The following is a 7,497-nucleotide window of genomic DNA, read 5'->3' as shown; positions in this document are numbered from 1 at the left end:
AATGGTGCCTTGATTATCATCGAGTGGTTTAATAAGTTGCATCACATCTGGAACAGCCACTTCACGTTAACCTTTAAAATAAGAAAAGGTTATGTTTGAGGCTACCTTCTTAAAATATTTTTATGGAGTCTGATCTGGTCCACAACGCAGTAAAATGTGAGAATTTTTCAGCAGTGTGAGTTTTCCACTGAGTCACACCTTTGGAAACATTAAGAAACTTTCACAGCACAGCGCAATTTCAGAAGACATTTGACAGCTTGAAAGCTGAAAGCCCACTTTTAGCCAGCTGGAATGTGGCAAAGGTGGCTGTCGATGCGGGTAATGTGGCAGTGGGTGCTGCATTCTTGCAAGAACCTGACAATACTTCAGAAAGCCAATTGTGCATTTTCCCCAACAATTGAATAATCATCAGCAGCAATATTCCACGACTGATAAGGAATCTAAGATTTCAACATTAACGTTAATAGTACTGTATCTGAGATAATTGCATATTCTGCTAATACCGCTTTTTGGGGGGGAGGATATAAGGATGGAAATTCCAGATCAATTAGTTTGAGTTTCTTCTTGCAGCCATTTAATTCCGAAATGATACAGGTGACAGAATGACATAACCGAATTGTCCCTGCGATGTTGCGACTTTAATGGAGGAGGTGGGAGGTGTACAATGATGGTGATAACTGGGCTATATTAGTGAATGCCTGTATGCCTAATGACTATGCAATATAATTGTACCTACATATGTGTTGTGGTGTACTAACAGGATAGCACTGAAGTTTATAAAAATAAACTTATGTCTCATGGTGGTTCATGTTTGTGAGGGGCAGTTATTATAAGATTATGACATTAAGAGGTTTAATGTGTTCTGCTTCATTTAAAAGAGAGATTTTAATATTGAGGTACTAAGCTGAATATTTGAAAGTAATAACGGAAATAGCTCCTGAGGCAATGAGTTTTTTCTTAGTAGTGAAATAATTAAAGCAGCCGGGATGGGTGAGATCAAACTCCCCTAGAGACAGGATTTCCACTTTAAGTTTTTTTTATTTTCGGAACAGTTGCAGGGATTGTAAGGTGCATTTCAAAGCTGCAATATATTTCTCCTTGCTATTTTTTTCTCAGCTTTTTCTCTTGATTTTTTGTTTTGTTTCCTTATGGATTATAGAAGTGCATGCTCGACAACGTATTTACAGAAGTTGGATTTATAACGGGTGTGTTTATGAATGTTACTGTATTGAACACTTTCAGTTAGGCAGTTAAATAATGTTTAATTCTGTTACGTTTTCCAGTCGTTTTAAGTTATCACAATTCCATCTTTCTTATATCGTATTTCAAATATTATGTAGAATTAAGTGTGTTTTCATTCAAAACAGTTAGTTTGCATTAGGACTACAATGCCTGGCATTGCCTTTAAAATAAGAAACCATTGTGTTCATGTACGTTGTGGGGGCTTGCTCTGGTTCATAACAACAGAACTTGAATGTGACTCCAGTCATTTTCCAGTCATTTCAAGTCAGAATAATGCCTTTCTTTTATTTTGTTTTACTTGTATGAATAAATGTGTTTTGAATCAAGAGTGGCCCTTTGTCCATTCGAAGGCACGCAATGCCTGGCACATGACATTAAAATAAGAGAAGATTCGAGTTTTGGCTATCTTTTTCACAACTTTTGAAGTGGTTGATGTGGGTCAGAACAAAAGAGCGTGATAGTGACTGGAAAATTGCAAGTTAGACTCGGGCATGAACCTTGAGAGTAATGCAATGTAAAAACTGAGAAGAGTGATCACATGAATATGAGAGTCATAGTCTCCGAAATACCGGGACGGTATTAAATTTCATGCTACAATACAGTTCATTGTGGAAGAGTGCATTCCTCTCCCTCATGTCGACTGTTACAGCACAATGACGTCAGTGATACATTAAGGCTGCTCACCACGAGATTCTTAACGGCAATGAACAACGGGCAGTAAAAGCTGTTACAACCAAGACAGCCGATGTTGATTGCATTTTAAAAAAAAGAATGTTATTTCATATTACAGGCTTGCTAGAAAGGAGCTCAGAAGTGCACCGAGGAGAGCCTGGAGGGGGCACAAAAAAGGCCTGTTGGGAAGGATGAGGGAGAGACGAAAAGCATTTTACTCATACGTGAGGAATAAAAGAATAATCAGAAAGAAGTTAGGGCCCATCAGGGAACTTGTGGGTGGAGTCTGAGCAGATAGGGGAAGCCGTACATGTGTTTTTTGCTTCGGTTATCACTAGTTCAAGGGAACTTGATCAAGAAATTTGAGGAGCTGGGATACTGGCTTGAACACATCACGATTGATGAAGTTGATGTGCTGGAAATTTTGGCAAGCATCAAGATTGATAAGTCCCCAGAGCCAGACCAGATTTATCCTAGCTGTCTCTGGAAAGCGAGAAAGGATGTTGCTAAACCATTGGCGAAGATCTTTGCTTCCTCACTCTCCACGGGAGTCGTATTGGAAGGAGGCGAATGTTGTTCCTCTTTTCAAGAAGGGTAATAGGGAAATCCCTGGCAATTACAGATCAGCCAGTCTTACATCTGTGGTCAGTAAGGTTGTGGAAATAATTCTGAGGGATAGAATTTATGAGTATTTGGAAACGCATAGCATGATTATAGCATAGCATAGCAAGGATTTGTGGGGGCAGGTCATGCCTCACTATTCTTATTTAATTCTTTGAGGAGATAACAAGACAGGTCGACAAAGGTCGTGCAATTGATGTGGTGTACATGGATTTCAGCAAGGCATTTGATAACGTCCCTGATGATAGGCTCATTCACAAAGTCAGGAGGTATTGGATACATGGAGATTTGGCTATTTCGATTCAGGACTTGTTAACTGACAGAAGATAGACAGTAGTTGTATTTGAAATGTATTCTACCTGGAGGTCAGTGTTGAATAGTGCCCCGCAGGGGTCTGTTTTTAGGCCTCTGCTCTTTGGTTTTTTTATATATAAATGACTTGGATGAGGAGGTTGAGGGGTGGGTTAGTAAAATTGCAGATGACACAAAGTTTGGAGGTGCCGTTGACTGTATCAAGGGCTATTGCAGGCTGCAGCGTGCCATAGACAAGATGCAGAGCTGGGCCGAGAAATAGCAGATGGAGTTCAACCTGGATAAACGCGAAGTGATATATTTTGGAAGGTCGAACTCGAATGCTGAATGTAGGATTAAAGACAGGATTCTTGGTAGTGTGGAGGAACACTTGACCTTTGTGTTCAAGTGCATAGATCCCTGAAAGTTGCCACCCAAGTGGATTGTTAAGAAAGCATATGGTGTTTTCGCTTTCATGAACAGGGGGATTGGGTTTAAGAGCCACGAGGTTTTGCTACAGCTCTACAAGTCCCTGGTGGGACCACACTTGGAATATTGTGTCCAGTTCTGGTCGCTGTATCATAGGAGAAATGCAGAGTCTTTGCAGAGGGTGAAAATAAGATCTGCCAGGATGTTGCCTGGACTGGAGGGCTTGCCTTATGAAGGGAGGTTGATTAAGCTCGGACTTTTCTCTCTCAGAGAGAAGGATGAAGAGAGGTGACCAATCGAGGTATACAAGGTAATCAGAGGCATGGATAGTGTCAATGGCCAGAGACATTCCCAGGGCAGGATTGATTGGGCAATTGTCATAGTTTTAAGATATTGGGAGAAAGGTGTAGAGGGGACGTCACAGATAGGTTTTTTTTACGCAGAGAGTTGTGAAGGCATGGAATGCATTGCCAGCAATGGTCGTGGAAGCAGAGTCATCAGGGACATTTCAGCGACTGCTGGGCATGCACATGGACAGCAGTGAATTGAGTGGTGCATAGTTTAAGTCATTTTATTTTACATTAAGATTAATCCTCGGCACAACATAGTGGGCGAAGGGCCTGTTCTGTGTTAAACTTTTCTGTGTACTATTTTTATGTTCTATATTTCCAGAACCAGATATTTAACCAATTGAGTTGATCTGAATTCTAAAAGGTCTATTTTGTGTTTATATTTTGCCATGGTTCCAAACACAGAATCAACTAATTCGCTTGAGGAACAAACAACAAGAGAATCTTTTCAGCAGGCGTCACTACTGCCCACACGAACTGCAATCTCAGGTATAAGCCAAACTGGGTTCACTTAATAAATTGATTAATTGTGAGTAATGGTACACGGTCAACAATAAGTTGGTGTGGTACTGACTGACTTGGATGTCTTGTCATTGAAGCATTCAGTATTGATTTCTTGAAGCTTCACTTTAAAGAGCCTAGTTTGCTTTAGGTTTAAGAAAGGAAAAGGGAGTCGTTAGGTGACGAGAAGAAAAGGCTGTACTGGATTGTAGTAGTGAACGTTTGCATACTTAATATCAGTGCTATGGCTTTGTATCAGTATATACACTGTGGTGTAATAATTAGACAACACAAAAGGTTTTCAAAAGTAGAGCAATCATTGTACAATGATGGTTCATTTTTTATTGTGGGAGGGAATTGAAGAATTCAGTGTATTTAAATTGCGTAATGTGTCCTGTTTTCTTTTGGTTTTGAAACAGAGGTACCAAGTTATGTATTTGAATCCAACAATTTAAACAACTTATGAGGTATTGAGGTTTTTTGAAAGTTAGAATATCAGAAACAGCCCGAATGAGTGGGATCAAGTTCCCCAGGGTCCAGCATTTTCAGGGTTTTTTTCGATAGCAGTTGTTGGGCTCTTGAAGCTGCACTTTTGGAAACGTTCTTCTTAAGTGTTTTCTCTTCATGTTTGTTTTCCTTGTGGCAAGGACAATTGCATGTCCAACAATCTATTTTCATGATATTACCTTTAGATCTGGGATATTTATGGGACGTTACAATGTTGAACATGTTCTGGTTGGAAGTTAAATAATTTATGATTCTGATAATTTTTCCAGAATTTGTAAGTTATTCCAATTCTGTCTTCCTTTCCTTGCATTTTAAATACCGTGTATGAACAAATTTTGTTTTGATTCAAGACTGATAGTTTGACTACTCGAATTGCACCTGAAACGCAAGGTCTGGCAATTGCCTTCAAAACAGACAACATTCAGGTCTAGGCTATCTGCTTCTTACATTTTGAGGGGCTTAGATGTTTCAGAACAGAAAAGCGTGATAGTGACTCGGAAATTGTAATGTAGTCCCTTAAAAAAGTGGAACATGGACTTTGAGAGCAAAGCACAGAAATAGCTGTGATGCCTGATCACATGAATGTGAGAGTCACAGTGTAGGAAATACAGGACCTGTAGTGATTTGCAGATACTCAATTTACTGCCAAGGCATATTCCACTGAGGTAGACTGGATTCCTGTTTCTGTATTCGAGTTGTATAGCACAATGACATCAAAGTTTCAATAAGATAGCTCACGACCACATTCTCAAAGACAACTAAGTGTCAGGCAATGGAAGCAGGTTCAACCAGCACAGGCCACGTGTCACCACTCATTTGGCTATCTGGATTCAGAATTAGTTAGATGACAGAAGGCAGAGAGTGGTTGTGGATAATAAGTATTTGGCCTGTAGATCAGTGTTGAGTGGAGTCCCGCAGGGCTCTGTTCTTGGGCCTCTGCTCTTTGTAGTTTTTATAAATGATCTAGATGAGATGTTTGAAGGGTAGGTTAGTAAATTTTCAGATGACTCAAAGTTTGGAGGTGCCGTTGATAGTATCGAGGACTATGCAGGCTGCAGCACGACATATACAGGATGCAGATCTCGGCTGAGAAATGGCAGATGGAGCTGATAATGTGTTGCTGGAAAAGCGCAGCAGGTCAGGCAGCATCCAAGGAGCAGGAGAATCGACGTTTCGGGCATGAGCCATTCTTCAGGCTCATGGCCGAAACGTCGATTCTCCTGCTCCTTGGATGCTGCCTGACCAGCTGCGCCTTTCCAGCAACACATTACCAGCTCTGATCTACAGCATCTGCAGTCCTCACTTTCTCCTCCTAAATGGCAAATGGAGTTCAACCTGGATAATTGTCAGTTGATGAATGCTGAATATCGGATTAAAGACCGGATTCTTTGCAGTGCGGAGGAACAGAATGATCTTGGTGTTCAAGTACATATACCTCTCAAAGTTGCAACCCAATGAAAGAGGGTTGTTGAGAAAGTATTTGGTGTTTTGGCTTTCATTAACGGGGGATTGAGTTTAAGAGCCACGAGGTTTTGCTACAGCTCTACAAGTCCCTGGTGAGACGACTCTTGGAATATTGTTCCCAGTTCATATCGCCCTACTATAGGAAAGATGCAGAGGCTTTTAAGAGGGTGCAATAAGGTTTACCAGGATGTTGCCTGGACTGAAGGGCCTTATGAGGAGAGGTTGACTAAGATCGGGCATTTCTCTCTGGGAAAAATGTGGAAGAGAGGTGACCTGATCAGATATTTAAGGTCATGAGAGGCACGAATAAAGTCAATAGCCAGAGACTTTTCCCCAGGGCAATATTGACTGGCGTGAGGGGTCATAAATTAAAGATATTAGGAGAAAGGTATAAAGGGGACGTCAGAGGTAGGTTCGTTACTCAGAGATTTGTGAATGCATGGAAAGCGTTGCCAGCGGTGGTGGTAGAAGCAGAGTCATTAGGGACATTTAAGCGACTGTTGGGCATGCACATGGACAGCAGAGAATTGAGGGGTGCGTAGTTTAAGTTATTTTATTTTACATCAATCCTCAGCACAACATCGTGGGCCGAAAGGCCTGTTCTGTGCTGCATTTTTATATGTTATATGTTTTATGTTCTATGTTTCCTGAACCAGATAATTAACCAATTGAGCTGATCTGAATTCTAAAATGTCTCTTTTGTGTGTATCATTTGCTATGGGTCCAAACGCAGATTCAACTGATTCACCTGAGGAACAAACAACGAGAGAACCTTTTCAGCAGGCGTCACTGCTGCCCACGCGAAATGCAATCTCAGGTAAAATCAAACTGGGTTCAGTTGTTAAAGTCAATAAGTGAGAGTAATTGTACATGGTCAACAATAGGTAGTTGTGGCACTGTCTGACTGAAATGTCTCGTCATTGAAGCATTCAGGACTGATTTCTTGATGCAATTGAGATGATGCTGTCACTTTAAAGACCTTAGTTTGTTTTCAGATTAAGGAAGGAGGCGTTCAGCGACGAGAAGAAAAGGTTGTACTGGAATGTACTAATGATTGCTTGCATGCTTAATATCAATGCAAAGGATATGTATCAGTACATGTATTGTGGTGTAATAATCGGACAAGACTAAAGGTTTTAAAAGTAGAGCTATCTTTGTATAAAGATGGTTCATTTTTTGTGAGAGAGAATTGAAGCATTCACTGTCTTTAATATGTGTAATGTATCCTGTTTTCTTTTGTAGAGAGGTTTTGCAACAGAGGTACCAAGCTATGTATTTGAAGCCAACAATGTAAACAGCTTGTGAGGCCTTGAGGTATTTTTTTTAGTTGAAATATTAGAAGCAGCCTGAATGGGTGGGATCAAGATCCCCGGGAACCAGCATTTTTAGTTTTAGATTTTTTTCATAGCAGTTGCTGGGG

The 7,497-nt window shown here is 40.5% G+C and overlaps 1 long non-coding RNA gene across 1 annotated transcript; it reads left to right on the top strand.

Moving 5' to 3' along the window:
* Nucleotides 1-2,096: 2,096 nt before the first annotated feature.
* Nucleotides 2,097-6,894, top strand: LOC122546254. The gene is made up of 3 exons (XR_006310699.1): nt 2,097-2,138; nt 4,011-4,094; nt 6,811-6,894. It is a non-coding gene; the product is annotated as an uncharacterized LOC122546254 (long non-coding RNA).
* Nucleotides 6,895-7,497: the final 603 nt, after the last annotated feature.

Source organism: Chiloscyllium plagiosum, unplaced genomic scaffold (assembly GCF_004010195.1).
Source record: "Chiloscyllium plagiosum isolate BGI_BamShark_2017 unplaced genomic scaffold, ASM401019v2 scaf_58177, whole genome shotgun sequence".
In the NCBI taxonomy this organism is placed as follows: Eukaryota; Metazoa; Chordata; class Chondrichthyes; order Orectolobiformes; family Hemiscylliidae; genus Chiloscyllium; species Chiloscyllium plagiosum.
Note: the sequence above shows the minus strand (reverse complement) of the source record. Positions and strands in the feature narration are given on the sequence as shown.